The sequence below is a fragment of the Callorhinchus milii genome, unplaced genomic scaffold (genome assembly GCF_018977255.1).
Source record: "Callorhinchus milii isolate IMCB2004 unplaced genomic scaffold, IMCB_Cmil_1.0 Scaffold8, whole genome shotgun sequence".
In the NCBI taxonomy this organism is placed as follows: Eukaryota; Metazoa; Chordata; class Chondrichthyes; order Chimaeriformes; family Callorhinchidae; genus Callorhinchus; species Callorhinchus milii.
The window spans coordinates 14,659,510-14,676,709 of record NW_024704749.1 but is presented as its reverse complement, the minus strand read 5'-3'; the positions used below and the strand labels follow the sequence as shown (position 1 = coordinate 14,676,709).

General features: G+C 43.2%; 1 protein-coding gene across 6 annotated transcripts in view; it reads left to right on the top strand.

Moving 5' to 3' along the window:
• Positions 1-17,200, top strand: part of LOC103180398 (astrotactin-2) — a 390,078-nt gene that overhangs the window by 32,621 nt on the left and 340,257 nt on the right. The window contains exon 1 of one of the 6 annotated variants that reach the window (XM_042337322.1): positions 5,972-5,992. The exons of 4 other annotated variants lie outside the window; for them this stretch is intronic. The gene's annotated coding sequence lies outside the window, so the exon portion shown is untranslated. Of the gene's footprint in view, positions 1-5,971; positions 5,993-6,200; positions 6,265-17,200 lie in introns of those variants that run through there. One more of the 6 variants, XM_042337321.1, reaches the window with a different exon arrangement.

The following is a 17,200-nucleotide window of genomic DNA, read 5'->3' as shown; positions in this document are numbered from 1 at the left end:
GCATTTGTAATAAAGATTCCGTTGGTAGAATATGGTAAGTAGTGTAAATAATTAGGAAAAGCTGTTGCTTGCAACAAAGAATAAGTATTGTATTGTTATACGACTGTAAGTAAGAGGAGTAGCTGTAGAAGAGAGCTGAACAAGACAAGTTCAGCAGCTGTTATCCATGCGTGTTGGTGTTTTCAGTAAGACGTGCAGCAATGCAAGGTACTTGCCTTCTGTAAAATGACATTCATGTTGTCAGTTTGGCTCAATTGGTAGAACACTTGCCTCTGGTTCAGAGTGTTAGGGTTCGAGCTGCGACGCCAAGAGTTTGAGCACTGGGGTCAAGCATTACATTACCACTGATGCCCTCTTTCAGTTGAGATGTTAAATCCAGGTCCTATCCGCCTGTTCGTGTTAACAGATCCCGTGACAGTACTGGAAAAGAGGAGGGATATTCTCTTAGATTTCTACAGGTGAAAGCACGGTAAAAGAGTTACTGTACGTTTTGAGATGTGCCTCGAATGAGGGCAGGGAGGAAGCGAGGAAATAAGTTTCCTTATTGCAGAATCCCAATAGCAACGGCCACATGTTATTGTTAATAATAATTTTAGACCCCGCTGGTTATAAAGTCCACTTGACTGCAGTTGAAGATCAAAGAAAGTTTAGGCAGAAGCAATGTAAACCTGGCTTTTGTTTAGCACGTGACTTTCTAAAGCACTTGCCTTGCACTCAATCTGTGCAGTGGATTTACAATTTAATAACAAAGCTGGGGTTATCCATCCTGCTTACCATTAGTGAGAACAAAAGCATTCGGTACACCTCGCACATGTTGCTTCAGAAGCCTTATGTTTGAGGTCACATTGACCGAAGCATTGCTTTGTGCAGTCGAATTACACTGACACAGACAGTAAATTGATCTCAGTTGGGGGTAGACTGGCTCTTAAATGAGCCTCCTTCCATTAGACTTGTGCTTTGAAAACTTTTGATGGGAGATTAAGGATGAATGTTATGCTTGACCCTGGTGGTCAAACTCTTAACATGGCAGCTCCCTCATCTTTTCTCCCTGGGTGAGGTTTCTTGTTGCCATTTGAATTTTGGACTCGCAAATCATTCGACTTTTCTTTGCTCTGAGTACATGAGTTCACACGTAGATTACATCTGAGTTTATGTACCTGGTCAAGTCTATGCACCTACATTGAAGCAGACCTCAAATAATTAATATTAATCCTTGCATTTTATAGAGCGACATTCACTTTGGGAACATGTCTCAAAGCGCTTCACTGGGTTTACTGTAATGTGTAGTGACTGAATTTTGCTGACGAACATGACACTTTGTGCACAGTAACGTCCCACAGACCGCGGTGTCGTGATCGGCCAATTTTATGGGCAGGATTGTTGACCAAGACACCAGGGGAAACTTTCTTCTCTTTTCAAATAGTGCCATGGGATCCGTCTGAACAGGAGGACGGGTCCACAGGTTAACGTCTCACTCACTCACTCACTCACTCCGGACTTGGAGGTGAGAGTTCCACCATCCGAGGCAGGCTAACGGGCACGACAAGATGTAGTCCAGCAGCAGAAACTGCCCGCTTTGTCAGTGAAGCGACACAAAACAGGATTATATTAATCCACTGAAATGAAGGCCGGATAGTTTCCAGCACAGCTGTAGAGGCTTGCTGGCATGAAGGCAGGAGCAAGTACTTTTGAATTGTTCATTAATCCAGTGGTAATTGAATGTCAAATTTGAGAAAATGAATTTGACATTTTAAGTATTTCATTAACCTTGCCTTCGTGGTGTGGAATCACAGCACAGAGCCACAATAGAAATGGTGGCTTTTTTTTTTTTCGTTTTGTTTTGTCCTGTTAAACATCAGCAGTCCAATAACCCTCCAGTGGAAAACTTGTGGCTTTCCTTCTTCCTTCCAGTCGTCATCGTCATTCAAGCTTTTATCTACTGGAGTCCTGTAGCTCAGTGGTTAGAGCACTCGCTTTGCAAGCGAGAGACCTGAGTTCAATTCCAGGCAGAGGACGAAACCTTGGGCAAGTTTCCTTACTCCACACAGAGCCTAATAATAGTCCCTCCAAAACCAAAAACAATAATAAATTGATCATTTTCAATCTACGACTGTTTGTGGGACATTGCTGTGCGCAATTGGCTGCTGCGTTCGCCCACAAATATACAGTCAATTCACTTTACAGTGTGTTCTGTGAAGCGCTTTGGGACGTCCTCCCGACGTGAAAAGCGCTATATCAAATGCAAGGATTATTATTATTATTACTCTAATGAGAAAACGTATCACTTCTGCTCTAGCCCACCGGAAGAGGCTTGGTAACAAAAGAAACCTATCTCCACTGCAGGGAGAGATCAAGCGACCACAACCACATCAAAGAACTGTTGGCCAGTGAAGTGTCACCATCGATGTGGCTGGCTGTGGAAACCTTATATCTCACACTACAGTAAATCCTGTGAAGTGCTTCGAAACATCTCGACGACGTGATAAAGTAATACGTCAAATGCAAGGATTATAATAACTAACAAAAATCCTTGTATTTGATGTCGCGCCTTATCACGTCACCGAGATGTCTCAAACACTTCACAGAATATACTGTAAAGTGTAGTGACTGAGTGTATTTTGTGGGCGAATCGCAGCTGCCAATTGCGCACAGCAGTGTCCCACAAATAATAATAATAATAATAATCCTTGCATTTGATACAGCGCTTTTCACGTCAGGAGGACGTCCCAAAGCGCTTCACAGAACCCACTGTAAAGTGAATTGACTGTATATTTGTGGGCGAACGCGGCAGCCAATTGCGCACAGCAATGTCCCACAAACAGTCGTAGATTGAAAATGACCAATTTATTATTGTTTGTGGTTTTGGAGGGATTATTATTAGGCTCTGTGTGGAGTAAGGAAACTTGCCCAAGGTTTCGCCCTCTGCCTGGAATTGAACTCAGGTCTCTCACTTGCAAAGCGAGTGCTCTAACCACTGAGCTACAGGACTCCACAATGACCAATAATAATTAGTGTTAGTTGCTTTGCCGTTCTGAGTGAAACAAGTCGAAAGGAAGCAAACCAAGAGAATTAGGAGATACAGAGATGCCAGCATCGATTTTGTTGAGGAATTAAACATTAGTATTCTCTGGGCCAGCAATTCCATCTGTGTTTTTTTGCCCACTTTGTCACAAAATGTGCAATTGCGCAGCGCTGTGGAGAATTCTTCAATTCGGGCTGAATTTGGAAGTTGGTTCCTCACACAAACCTGCACTAAACCTGGCTTCCAAATTAGGACCGAAACTAAAAACATTTGCACAGTTCTGTGTGATGTTAAATTTTAAAACACTATGGTCATCACAGGCTCAAATTGGATGGAATTTCAGGCTTCGATGCGCTTGGAGTTGGAAGATAAAGACAGAAAAGGGTGATTTTTCTGAGGCTAGCTTTTTTTCATCATGCTTTATTCAAGAGAATGGAGCTTGTGTGTGAGCCTGTGTATATTTAATATGTAGGGCTGCCTGTGAAGCATAGTGTGTGGTTTGTAAGCGAAGTGCCGACAAAAGTTGCTTCCAAGCAGGCGATCGCGATTGAATATCCATTTGCACATTTTGGGAACCGTCGTTTTTACACACGTCATTCTGTCAGCGTGTCAGAGAATGCCATTTCCCCATGCTAATCTCGGTCCTAATTATCCGCGCGCTGCGTGTTGTAAATGGAAATCGCCGTCTGTCTCTTCCACCCGGCAAATCAAAATCATCTCTTTGCGGTCAATATGGACATGTCAGACAGGGTGACTGGTGATGGGAGTATGTGAGCTGGTTTAAGGCACCCAGAAACTGACTATATAGACACCATGCAGCAATTAATGAGGTGTGTCTGAATCCTGAAAGTATAGATTTGCATTAGTGAGGGGATTAATAGACACATGACCTTTCCAATGACAAAAGCGCATATTTGCTCAATGACACGGAGCATGCTAATTGTCCAACAGAGAAGGCAGTGAACAGTGACCCAGGATGACTCAAGTGTACAGCGGTGACTTGTAAATTTGATCTCTATTAAATCATCTGCCTAACTAATTGTATTCATCATAGCTCGGTGTCTGAAATAACCTTCCCTGTCGTAGAGGAGCTCGCGTTTTACTGCACCTGCAACACAGGAACTTCTCGAAGGGCTTCACAGAGAGGACTGCGGAGAGCAGGGATTGCCTGTCACATCTGCCACTGATCAAAGCCAAGTGCTCATACATATCATTCCCATGTCGTGATCAAGTTTGAAACTGAGACTTTGTTCCCTTTAGTTGACTCTTAAGTGGCCAGCAGGTATGTTGAAATCTTGCTGCGCAAACCTGTTCGCTTCTGTTTGATTCAAGCTAAAGGGGGGCGTTCTTAATGGCTCCCAAGACTTTGTCATAATAAGAGTGATCCAGATAAGACTGTTTCAGGTTTGGTCAGTATGTGTGTGTGTGTGAACACAGAGCTAAACCACTCCAGACGCGATTCATAAAGGAATAGGATTATTTTGCATTCTCAGCCCCTGCCGGACATTCAGCGGGTTTCCCAGCACGTTTGGACACGCAAACTGTGACACAATCAATAACAACAACAATCATCTTATTACTTCTTGGTCAGCCTCCTGGTGTGAAGCTGCCCTGGTTTACAAACCACCGGTTGTTCCCTTTCCTCCTCACGTTTCCGCCGCGGTCTCCTTTCTTACTCCACGTGTTCTCTTATCAGTTGACCAGATGTCAAGGAGGTCTATCTGCACCCTGCTGCTGTTCTGCATAAACTGCAGAAGGCGTAGGGATTTTGGTAGGTCTGTGCACATGCACCGGGTCGCGTTGACAGCGCCTCTGAACCATTTGAATTAGCCTTGCTTCACTTTCACTGCCCCCGTGGATCTCTATCTGGCGAACTGACAGAGAACCGTTGAGACTGACTCACTGATGATTTGCTCCATTCGGACATTTCTAGTCAAGGCTTAGATAGAAGCCAGAAAGTCACATGCGAGCCATCGTGCCTCACTGTTACCCTGGAAGGCAACTTGGTTGGATTCAGCGCAAAGTGTAGCCCCCACCACCCTCACCCCTTGCAATACGACTCTGAGGTGGGTCAACACCCATAAGATTAACAAATATCAAACTGGGGATTGAATGACACTGTTTGCATTTACTGTTGGCAGTGCCATAGAAAGTAGTCGAGTGCCCCTCCAAGCAGAATTTAAATGATGTGCTTTTCAGCTGAATTAGCTCCTGTTCACAGTGACTTCCATCAAAATGAATTTCGTCAAACAGAACGTTGCTCCTTTTCTTTCTCCTCTTTCCCCCACCACCCACTCCCTCTAACTCCCCTCCCGCCCCCAACCACCTCCGCTCTCTGCTGACAACACAGCGCTCCACACAAGTTTCCCCTTCTGAAAGGAGAGAGTCTTGAATCACCCCCCCCACCCCCCCCCAGGCAGACGCAAACAGCAGTGAACAGCAGCTGACGAACGGTGTTTTATCTTCAGCGATGAGAAGACCGAGTCAAAAAAAAATACTGTCAAGGAAGCTTTACTTTGATGTTGCCCGCCCACATCTCTTTCAGGATCATCATGTTCCCTTCAACTGCAGGCAGTCAGATCTCCACTTGGCAATCATTCCTGGGTTAAATTTGAGAGGAGGTGGGAGCTGGAGATGATGAAGAAACTGAGACAAAAACAAAAAAGTTAACAGCAGGTTTAAGTGCTGTAAAAGGGAACTGAAGGGATGGCACCACCTCTCCTACCCATCGAATTCTCAACCGGGCTGAACCCGGTTTGTCAGAGTTAACTTTGTGTTCCTTGAAGCTAATATCTGCCTATTTGTGAATCGCGCACCACTTTCTCTCTCGCCCACGATAAGAGGAAGAAAACTGGCAACAACCCGCATTGGTGTAGCACCACTCACGCGCGATGGCGTCTTAGATTTACTTGACGGTGGCGGTGCATGTCACTGAGCCGAGGTGGGTGGGAGGAAGATACGGTCGAAAAGGTAGGCCTTCAAGCGCGACCTGAAAACGGGGTCAGAGGGGTCAAGCAGATTTCGATTCATTGGTGATCCAATAATTTATGATCGTTCTGTAGAAATACTGTACAATATGTTTAACTCCGAGACTTTCAGCGTAAAGAGAGAAGTTCGCAGTGCAATGAACGATGCCGAGATTTCCCTTACTTTATTTGTTTGTTGGGATTGTCCAAAATGTAGCTGTCGGGGTGAAACGCCTACTCACAAGCTGAGAGCCAAGGCAACAGTAACGGAATGAGGTAGGTTTATTTATGAAGGTTTCAGTGAGGCTGTGATTTCAAGTATGATTTGTGTCTCTTGTGCTTTGACCTCTGTATGAAAACGAGAGGAACTTGTGCCTATGTTTATTGGAACACAGAAGCTTGAGAGGAGACCTGATTGAGGTCTTTACAATTATGAGGGGTTTGGGCAGAGTTGACGGGGAGGAATTATTTCCACTGGTTGGGGAGTCAGTTGACTAGAGGGCATCAATTTAAGATAATTAGAAAAGGGGGAGATTATGAGTTTTTTTTTCATTACACAGAGGCTAGTTAGGATGCGGAATGCTTTGCCTGGTGAGGTGGTCGAGGAAGATTCCAAATTAGTTTTCAAGAGAAAATAGATAGATATCTAAAGAGGAGTCATTTGCAGGGGTATTGGAAAAAAGCGGGTAAATGGGTCTGAACAGATTGCTCTTTCAATGAGCCTGAAAGCCATGGGCAAAATAGCTTGAGTGCTGTGAATATCTATGGTCTGTACTCTAATTCGCTGCGGAACTCCACAAACTCTTTGAGCATAACTTCAAGAGGTGCAGTGGTTTGTCATGTGAGCACTTTTCAAATTCCCCCAGATTAAAATTGGTCACTCACTTCGGGACTGTTGGTGAGAGAAATTGCTGTGTGCAAATTGCCGGCTGCTTTCCCTTGAAAAAAATACAATCATTGCACTTTGTACTGAATGCTTTGAAAAGCTCTACAGCGAATAATCTATTCAATGCTCTTCATAAGTTAAATAGTACAAAGTTTTCTTCTAATTCCGTTTAAGTGACAATACGATACGGTACCTTTGCATTTGGAAGCTATAATTATGTTTAAACTGAGGCGTCATCGACCATTCCAAGCCCCATTTTTCCAGAGTAAAAATTGCAAAATGTCAATGAAGGACTATCAGGGAGTAATCACAATGTATGGATTGCATTTTTCCTTTTTGTTGTGCCTTGAATTCAATATAAATTGAAGCGCATTTGTGCATATTTAGAAAGTTCGATACCAGCACGTATTTTGCAAGTTTCTCAGAGTATTGATCCCTTTCGGACTGAATAGAACTTTTTTCTCGTTGCCACCTTGCCGTGCTATTAATGTGCACTTCTCCCGAAGTGCACAAAGCTTGTTTGGAAGTTGCTTCTGTAAGTGTTTATGGTACATCTCTTCATTGTTCAGGCTTTGGCAGCCTGTCAAAATGGATCCATTTCCTGAGATTTTGCCTGAAGCATTATTGTCACCATATAATTACAGCCCGGGCTAACGCGTTAGACCTGCAGAAAAATCTCTCTCCTCGTTCTTTCTTCTGATGGCAGAGAAGACTTCATCATGGTTACGTGACTGCTTCCCAGGCTGAGTTCATTGTGTTTGCTGCTGTTTGCTTTCCTGTGTATCGAGTGAGGAGACTTAAATGCAAGCCAATAATGTCCTTTTAAATCTGAGCAGAAAGGTACTCACTCACTAAGTGCTCAGGAGTTGCTGTGTCGTATTCCTTCAACATGAGATACAGAACTCCATGACTCAAAGCAACACGGCTTCTGAATTGGAGGCCTTTCACACACATACACGTACAACCATTCCCCCTCACTGGGAGTAATTGGCTGCTATGTTTCACCCACAAAGATTCACAGTACATTCTGTGAAATGCTTTGAGACGTCTTGAAGATGTGCTAAGGCGCCATATCAAATGCAAGGATTATTAATATTATTATAATATTACTATTCAGTATCCAATGTCACACCCTGCTATCTATCAAGACCGTGTGGCTCAAAGCACTCCAGGTTAGACTTTACAATCAACTGGAGATCAGCAGAATATCCAATTTGCACAGCAGAAAGATCTCAGATTACTAGATATCTAACGTGTTTTCTTGCAACATAAAGCTCACTGGTTTGTATCTGCACATAGAAGAGTTGATATTGGGTTGGAACCATCAAGTCTTGTTTAGGATCATGACCTTGGATCAGTATATTCTGCCAAACCGTTTCTCACACCGTGTTTCCCAATTAAATAGCAGTCTTCTATTGTGATCTCCGTATTCCTGGTTGGTGTGTCTCTCACCAGATGCTTAGTTCTGCAGGGCACTAAAATTGTGACTAATTATAACTTCAGCCTTAATTTTATTCCATATTCAAGCTTTACATCCCCTTCGGCGCTGTGTGTCTTAATATCTCACTTGTATGTCCATTTCCTGATGAGTGATTTCTCCAGCTGCTGTGTTTAACTCTGACTACAGCAGACTTTAAGCAGATCGCCTTGATGGTTCTGCCTGACTGGCTGCTAAAGTGATGCAAATCATCTTGAGATAATGGATGTAGGTTTAAGTTAGTTTTCTGTTAGGTTTGCCTTCACTTGCCCAGGCCATCTCACTCCGCTGAATGATTACTATGTAGCACTTTGTGAAAGTTAATGTCCAATGCACGCTTGTCACACGCATACGCATGCACAAAAGTGTTCACACGTGCACAGTCCAACACACGTGTGCCACAAACTATTCGTGCACTCACCAGTCATACATCCAGTTCTTCACACTCTGATTTCCTGAGCTTTCAATGAAATAACCTTTGGCAATATTACAGGAAAAGCGCTTCGCAGGATTTGTAAGTGCGAAGTGTAGTGACTGTATTTTCTGGATGAAAGCGGCAGCCAATTTGCACCCAGCAATGTCCCCCAAAATAGCCATAAAATGCCAAGCACGTGGCAAGCAGAAACAGAACGTGATCTGGCGAACGGCACCAGATCTCTCTTCCTCTTGGAAAAACGGAGAAGAGGAGACTTTGAAGATGTGCCGCTCTCTTTACTGTTCTAATTACCTGAAGTATTTGCGTGGCATTTGACTGATTCATTGAAAATAAAGCAGATTTTATTGGTGTGGACACTGACGTGCTAACACGATGCAAGTGGAGGATGAACGATCAGATTTATGGCAATTGCTTAAATGGCTGGAATAATTTGGGCAACCTTCAGAAATTGATTACTTTATTTTTTTAAAAAAGTCTTCTCTTGCAAGGAACTCCTAACTCCTTTTCCTTTGACTGAAGTTCAGTCCCCTGGGAGATGGACAAGGTCTTGGCATCTTGCACAAGGGACCTTAACTTGGGGGATATGAATATTGTCAGGATATTGCACTCAAGCCTGATGGTGTCTCATGCGTATGTGCACTTTGAGCAGCGTTGTTTAACTGCGACGAGGAGCCCGACTGAATTGCCCACCAGCCTTCACACACACCCACTTTGACAACCATGGGATATTGAGGCCAATCCTCACGCTTTAACTGAGATCACTTAATTCCTGCAGAGGTCAGAGACTGAGCCGAGGTGCTTTGCAGGACCTTCTGACTCAGCTATTCATGGAGCAAACTCACAAAGCCATTATAGGAGCCCAGTAAATTGGTAACTTCATGGCAATTTGACAGGTCAGCAAAATGAAATCGTGGAGCAAAAATAATGAGACGAGCTCAGGGAGCAATTGGAACCAGGGGTAATATCATGAAAGGGAAAGAAGAGCAAGTTAATAGAAACTGGAGCTTGGATTGGGAGGAGGGGAGGCAAGAGAAGTGGAGAGACATAGAGAGGGAGAAAGACCAATTGTGAAAATGGTTGAATAAAGAGAACTTTAAAACAAAAAAAGTTGCCATGAGCAAGAAACTGTTGTGCGGGGAGTATTATGTTTTTAATGAAAAAGAATTGATGTAATAGTTAAGTGAAATTTGAGGAGTGCTTAATTACTACAGACTGAAATTGTCCCATGACTCAGAACATTTGGTCATCTGGCCCAAACAGATGTGCGTCCAGATGGTGAGGTGTCCTTCCCAGCTAGCTTGATCCATTAGTTGCATCCCAAAACAAAAAAAAAATCTCACTTTCGAAGCATTTGGGAGTTTGCAAGCATGTTGGAAATGTTTCACTTTGCCTGATCTAACGACGCGTTGCCTCGGGCCAAAGATAACAGCTGACAAACCTTTCTTATTCTGACGGTGGAGCCTGGAGGAGCCAGTAGGGCTGTGCATCACTTTTATCTCCGCGACACAACTTGCATTGAAATACACATTCATCGTGTCCCCTGCAATTTGTGTCGTTGCAAATTTTGTCTGCCAAGCCCCCACCCTCCACAGAGTGGTGTCCCTCTAACATTTAGAGGTGTCTGTTCCATCGGCTTTTGCATTCTCTGGAACGTTCCCTTACGGTTTGTCATTTATTCTCGCGCTTCGCGATTTGGAAACCAATACAAAATCTGCCCAACCATGGCCTAACCGGAGTAACTGGTTAGAGGAAAATGCAACGCAATCATATATGCCATTACATGAAAGCATATTAAGTTATGATACTGCAATTGCTGCAATGTGGTGATGAGTTCACTTTTAAAATGAGTTCCTAAAACCATAATGGAAGAGCATTGTTCGAGACATTTTGCTTCATTACGTGACCTCTAAACGACATTGGAGAAGGTGTTGTATTGAAAAAAAATTGAATCTAATAATGATTCATGAGCTTATTTCATGTCCATAGCAAGGGAATATGCTTTGTTGTTGAGGTGAATTGAAGTATGCCCCAAAAAGGAGGATTTTAATCTAAATTTATTTCTGAAATTTCGATTCAATAGGTTGCTTATCTCATTCGTGTTTCCTGGGACATTAATAGAACAGAGATCAACCTGTCGCCAATGCATAAGAATGCATAAACAGTGTGGACTTTTGTCTCATCAATTAGGTTTTTGTAAAAGGCTTCGAGACGTTTGTGCACGAGAAACAGGGTTGCATAAATGCAAGTTATTGTTTTAGAAAATCTTCAGCATTATAGAACACAATAGGACACAGGTTTTGAGTTGCAAAGGGCAATTTCAGGGCAGACACCAGGAAGTGTTTATTTACCCACAGGTAATGGTTGCCCAGCTATTGATGATTAATTTATAGGCCAACTGTCCCGTAAACAGCAATGAAGTGAATATCAATTGTATGCGTTAGTTCAGACACCGGGAGAAACTCCATTCTCTTTTGGAGCAGTGCCATCGAAGCACAGGATTTATTGTAAAGTATAGTGACTGTGTATTGTGTAGACGAAAAGCAATTTGTGCACAACCAGGTCCCACGAAAAGCCATGAAGTGAATAATGTCTGATCCCAATGACAGCACCTCCAGCAATGCAGCACAGACCTAGCACTGTTTTGTCAGTCTAGAGTTCACGGTCCTGATGAGGCGGAGGTTGAATTCACAATTTTTTGATTCAGAGGTGAGAGTGCCACCACCCGAACCAGGCTCATACTTCTGGTATTGTGAGTAGCGTTATTTCCCCAAGACTAGTATTTTTCCACCTTATGGGAAAATAGGCTGAAATCGCACAGAACCTGTGGATGTGTTTAAGGAGTTAAAGTTAAAGCCTTGTGCTTTCTCTGGATTGAATGTGTTCCTGTCGCTATTTCTGGATCTGATTCAAGTCGATTTAGGATGTCATCAATCCAAATTACCTTGATCGAGGCGAGCAAAGGAGACATATGCAGAGCCAACTGTGACATTATTGACCTGGAAAGATGAACGCCCGGGTAGTCACCTGAGGAGTATCTTGTCTGATGTAAATTCTGACCAAACTTGTGTAGAAGATTAACGCAGTAAAACGAGTTTGCAAATCGCCTCTTCGTGCTACATTTCCAGGCTTGATTTATGGTGCTGGAAGTGAACAGAGAGATCGGATTCGTATCATATTTCTTATTGAGATTTTTTTTTTGTTGTTGCGCAGCCTTATGTCTGGCATGCTGAAACCCATCACAATGCTTAAGAATATATCAACTCAATCTGCAAGCGCTCCATGTCCGCTTGAAAATGTCAGTTTGTCTGACTCTCTCTCTCTCTCTCTCTCTCTGACTCCCTCTCCTAAGGTCCATCTCAAGACCTACCTCTTCCACTGAGCCTTCGAACATCTTTCTCTGCCCCCACCCTCCTCAGCTCGGGTACCTAGTCAGCTAGTTAGCTTTGGGAGATTTTTCTGACCTGAAAAGGCGCTGTATAAATGCAAACGCGTATTGTGTTGTCTTGGAGAGGAGCAAGACAGGTTGATATTGCTCAGGGCCGAGTGCGTTATCTCGTATAAGTGCGAATCTGTTGCAAACACTCTCAAAATGGCCGCGCGCCATGATTTCAGTTTAAGAGGTTGAAACCCGAGTGAGTATATTGTCTGTAAATGCAACTGGTGATCATGGCAACCGCACCCCCTCAGGCCTCACTGCTCTCTGGCAGGAGGCAATCTTGTTTTGAGTGCGAAGGCATGTTTTTAATTTCGATGATTTGTTGATCCGTGGATTCTATGTGTTTTTTTCCTTTTATTATATATCATTTTCCGCTGAATCACGATTCAGTGCCAGAAACCTATACTCAAATAAACAATTTGATAATCTGGGTTTTAACAAATTGCCTTTGCGTACCAATCACTTTCCAGTTGAATTAGGCTGATAATAAACACTGATGGTATCAGGTGTACCAGTTTCGTTATCTCTGAGTAATTTTGTTTCTCTCTCTCCTTTGTTCTAACAATAAACCTAAAATGATACTGACAGATATACCAACACAGCAGAACAAGAGGACAGGAGTTCAGTTCGGCAGAAAGGCAATTTCAGGCACAGGCGTTCGGAAGTATTTCTTTACCCAGGCGGTAATTCATGTCTGGAAACCCGATGGGGTCAGGCTGGTGTTAGAACAGGTGAAATAAACGCTGGTCACCCGAGTGTGAGTCAGCACTCAGTGCCAGACGCGCAAGCCTTTTCAACCTCGCGATAGCTAAAGGTTGACAGATTGGAAACCTGTGACGGATTCTCACCTGGACCCATGTTCAATGGGAGTCTCGTGTACATGTAGTGGTCTGTCTGATGCCCACAATCACCCTCTCAGATGTTTCATCTTTGACGCGTCAAGTGCAATGTACAGCAAACCCCTGATAGCTCGAACCTGGCCTAACTTGGCACTCACTACCATTTAGGTCACCAAGATGTCAATATCTCGGTTGCCTTTATTTGCATATTTCTAAATATGTCAAACTAGGCACCGAGTCCTTTTCCCTTGCCATGACGAGCTAACAGGAGTTTACTTATTAAGTCGAAATATTTTTCAATACCTCTTTTTTATTGAGCAGACGCAGTTGGTTAGAGCTAATGTTTTGGGGGAACCCATCGTAGGCTCAAAACTGAAGTGTTGATTTATGAGCGTTGCTGATATTTCCTGATCTCTGGGTGGGGAGAGGAAATATCCGTACGGGTTGTTGCAGCACTCGAAAGAAATGTTGGCTTGTGTATCGACTTTGCGTCCTTTGAGGACCAAGTGCTCAATTAAGAGAACATTTTCAGACGTCCAAGCCGTGTGGAGTCCATTTTAATAGTCATTGTTTTTTGTGGACCCGCTGACTGTCTGGTGCTGGTTCCTATGCTGAATGATTCAAAAGGCAGTTTGATGAACTCTCTAATGCAATTGTTCTCAGCAACCAGCCACTCAATTACAGCAGTTCAAATATACATGAGTCGGTAAATTGGTGAGCTGTTCCCTTGATTGTACGGCAGCGACTTTTTTTTCCAATTGGAAAGTTTCATTCTGCCTCTCTCCGAAACTTTATTCTCGGCTTGTGGTGAGCAAGAAGAGGTGAGAGTATCACCCGAGTTATGACTGGGGATCGATTGCTTAATGTTTCTTTGATAAAGAAAGCTGGTGACCAGTCGAAAATTTCTGTGAAAGAAATCCCTGATTTGATAAAGTTACCATAAAACTACGTGTCTTGTGGGCAAAGCATGGCAACCAGTTTCTACACGGCAGTGTCCCACAAACAGCCACGGCGTGAGTGACCGATTTTTATTAGGGGGATTGTTGGCCAGGGACACCAGGAGAGAGAAACTCCCTTCTCTTTTCCATCAGTGTCACGGGATATTTAATGTCCAACTGAACAGGCAGTCCCGACATGGGGCACGAACCCACAATGTTCTGACTCTGAGGCGAGATTGCTTCCAGTGAGCCAGCCTGACACATCGATATTGTCAGAACGTAAGGCTTTATGAATGCTTGGAACTTGTAAGGAGATCAATCACCAAGAAAACGCGAAGAAATTGAAAAGGAAACATCACTCAAGAATCTCAATGAAGCGAGGAGAGTGGGTGGGGGGGAGCCCGAGAACGACATTGTTAGAACGCCAATCACGACAAAATGCACCTGAGGACTGGAGAACAGCGCAAGCAAGCAGATATTCCAAAAAGACTGCAAATAAATCTATCAAATTCCAAACCGTTTATCGTAATACCTGAAGCGAGAGAATTCAGGTAAAGAAAAGCAACAATATTTGCTCAGTATTATTAATGTAAGAGTACAGACCTCACAAGGGGCAGTCAACATTGGTTTTGGAAGCAGTAGTTCAAACGAAACCCATCTATTGCGAGTGGTTTTTTTTTGTTGGAGAAAGGCCAGCCAGCCCCAGCCCAAATATTCTAATGGACTTGACTTTTCAGGAGGAATTGAATGCAATTTGGGAGATGAAAGTCAAAGCATTGACACTGCAAAATGGCGAGCATGATTTTTACGTTAGCCAAACAACAAAAGATCACAAGAGAAGTTGGGATGAAGAAGGCACCACTTGATCTCATCTGTCTAGAATACCCGCCCTTCCATCCAGCCATTGCAGCATCCTAGCCTCGAGCATTCCTCCAGCTAAGCCATTGCAGTAGCCAATTATTCTCTGCGCAAACAAAGCAAACGGTATTGACTGGATAAGGCTTTCCCTCTTGGGGCACAGCCTGTTTGGAGTCCAATTTACATCTACATTGTTCCAGAACAATATGGCAGGGAATACTTCCAGTAATATGATGAAGCTTATTCATGACAATGAGATGAAGGCCAATTTCACCAGCACAGGAGGGGTTGAAAAGATTCCAAGAACTTTGGATGAATTAGGCAGCTGGTCCAAGACACTGCAGATGGTTTGTAATGTAGATAAATGGAAGGTAATATATTCTTAGTTAAAGAAGCATATGTGCGCATTAGCCATTGGTTGAGGTGGAAAAGCAAGAGTATTTGGATGTGATTATTCACCATTTACTGAGCACCCAGACAGTCAGGTCCAATACGCAGTGATTTTAACACGATTCAATGGCAGACTTCAAGGACTTTGGGGTATGACAGTTGAGAAAAGAAGCAACTAGCAACTGTTGAGAGACTCGAGTCTTGAACGTATCGAAGAGGGGCCTCGGAACGGAACTGGTTTGCAGTGAAGAAATAAACATTGAGCAAGACGTTATTGAACTTTTAAAAAAGAAGAGTCCTCCATGTTTGCAAAGATCCAGCTGCGAGTCACTGGCCTACAAATACACAGTCACTACACTTTGCCAGAAAAATCCGTGAAGCACTTTGATTCGTTTGGATGCTGTCATAAGGTGGTTTATCAAATGAGAGACTTGTTTATTTTAAAACGAGAAAGCATAAATATAAAAATAGCTATGTGTAGATCCAATTGATAATATTAACAGATCTATTTCAGACATCAAAGTCTCCAGTGTAAACTGGGAATCAACTGAACTATAATTTCAGAACTTGTGGGTAAGGGAATATTGGTTTAAGATGGAATGTGACTCAATAAGGCACAGCTTGACGCTGTAATCGGAGTCTGGTGGGCGGGTATTCTGGAAGGACGAGATCAATTGGGCCGAAGGGCTTCCTTCATCTGTGATTGCAAACTTGTGAAGTGAGAATAGCGTTGAGACTTAAATGAAAGATTATGGGCCAGGCTCTTGGGGCAGGGGCATTTGCACAGAGCGAGAATTTCCATCAAAAGTGGTTCCTGCTGTGTTGCCTGGAACGGAGCACGTTGTGTTTGAATACAAATTGGATTGAGATCGTACAACTTAAGTGGTCCAATACTGCAGGCAAACGTTGAATTCTGTCCTGCTGAGTTCCCCCTTTCTGAGGGAGAAGTGTGTATCTCTCTCTCTCTCTCGCTATCATCAAGGAATACAAACGTTCCATTATTATCCTGGATTTTTCACTGCACTGTTTTCAGGGAATTTCATAAGTTTTATCGACTTGGATGGTAAACCTGCCCTTCTTCATCTGACTCAGGAGTCAGATGGGAGCCTGTGACAGTGCAAACTACATGCATATTGGATAGAGTGGCGCTGAGAGGGGCTGAATAGCTCTTGTAAATCTAATACGTCCTTTCTCAAGAGGATTCCTGTTTTCCGTGTTCACTTTGACAAACCGAAAAATAAAGAAAATACCAATACCGGTGAACGTTTGCTGGAGGTTTGGCTCGTGTTTTTTAAAAACTCCAAAAAGGACTGTAATTGTCAATTTTAAAAATTGGTCCTTAAATCATTGCCATCTCCTGCACTCAGGAAATTACTTATGATTGCCTTCTTCTCATACTTCGTTTGTATCTAAATTGTCCTCCCCCAAAAACTCCGCCCGCAAGGGCAATCGGACTGACTTGGCTCAAAAAAAATTAAACAGCAGCTTTTAATTTTCTGATTTAAAAAAAAATCTTTGAAAAGTGACACATTCATTTTGGTCGTCAATGCTGTTACGACCAACTGAACGGTTGAGAAAGAAGAATATTAAAGGGAATGGGGATGGGGTTGGAGATTGGGATTGGACTAGTTGTGTCAAGCGGAACATAATAATATAACAAGAAATAATAATCCTTGCATTTGATACAGCGCCTTATCACGTAGTCGAGACGTCTGAAAGAGCGTCAAAGAGCATACTTGTACAGTGGATATGCCTGTGTAGTGTGTGGGTGAAACGGGCCATCCTGTAATACAGCAATGCTGACTTGATGAGCCAAATGGCTTACTTTTGTGAGGTTACTTACATTCCATGATTTTAGGACGTGGCAGGCAGAGGTAGGCAGCAACCTTGGGTTTGAAGGATCAGTGTGAGCAGGCTTTAGGGCCAAAGGATCAGTGTGAGTAGGCTTTAGG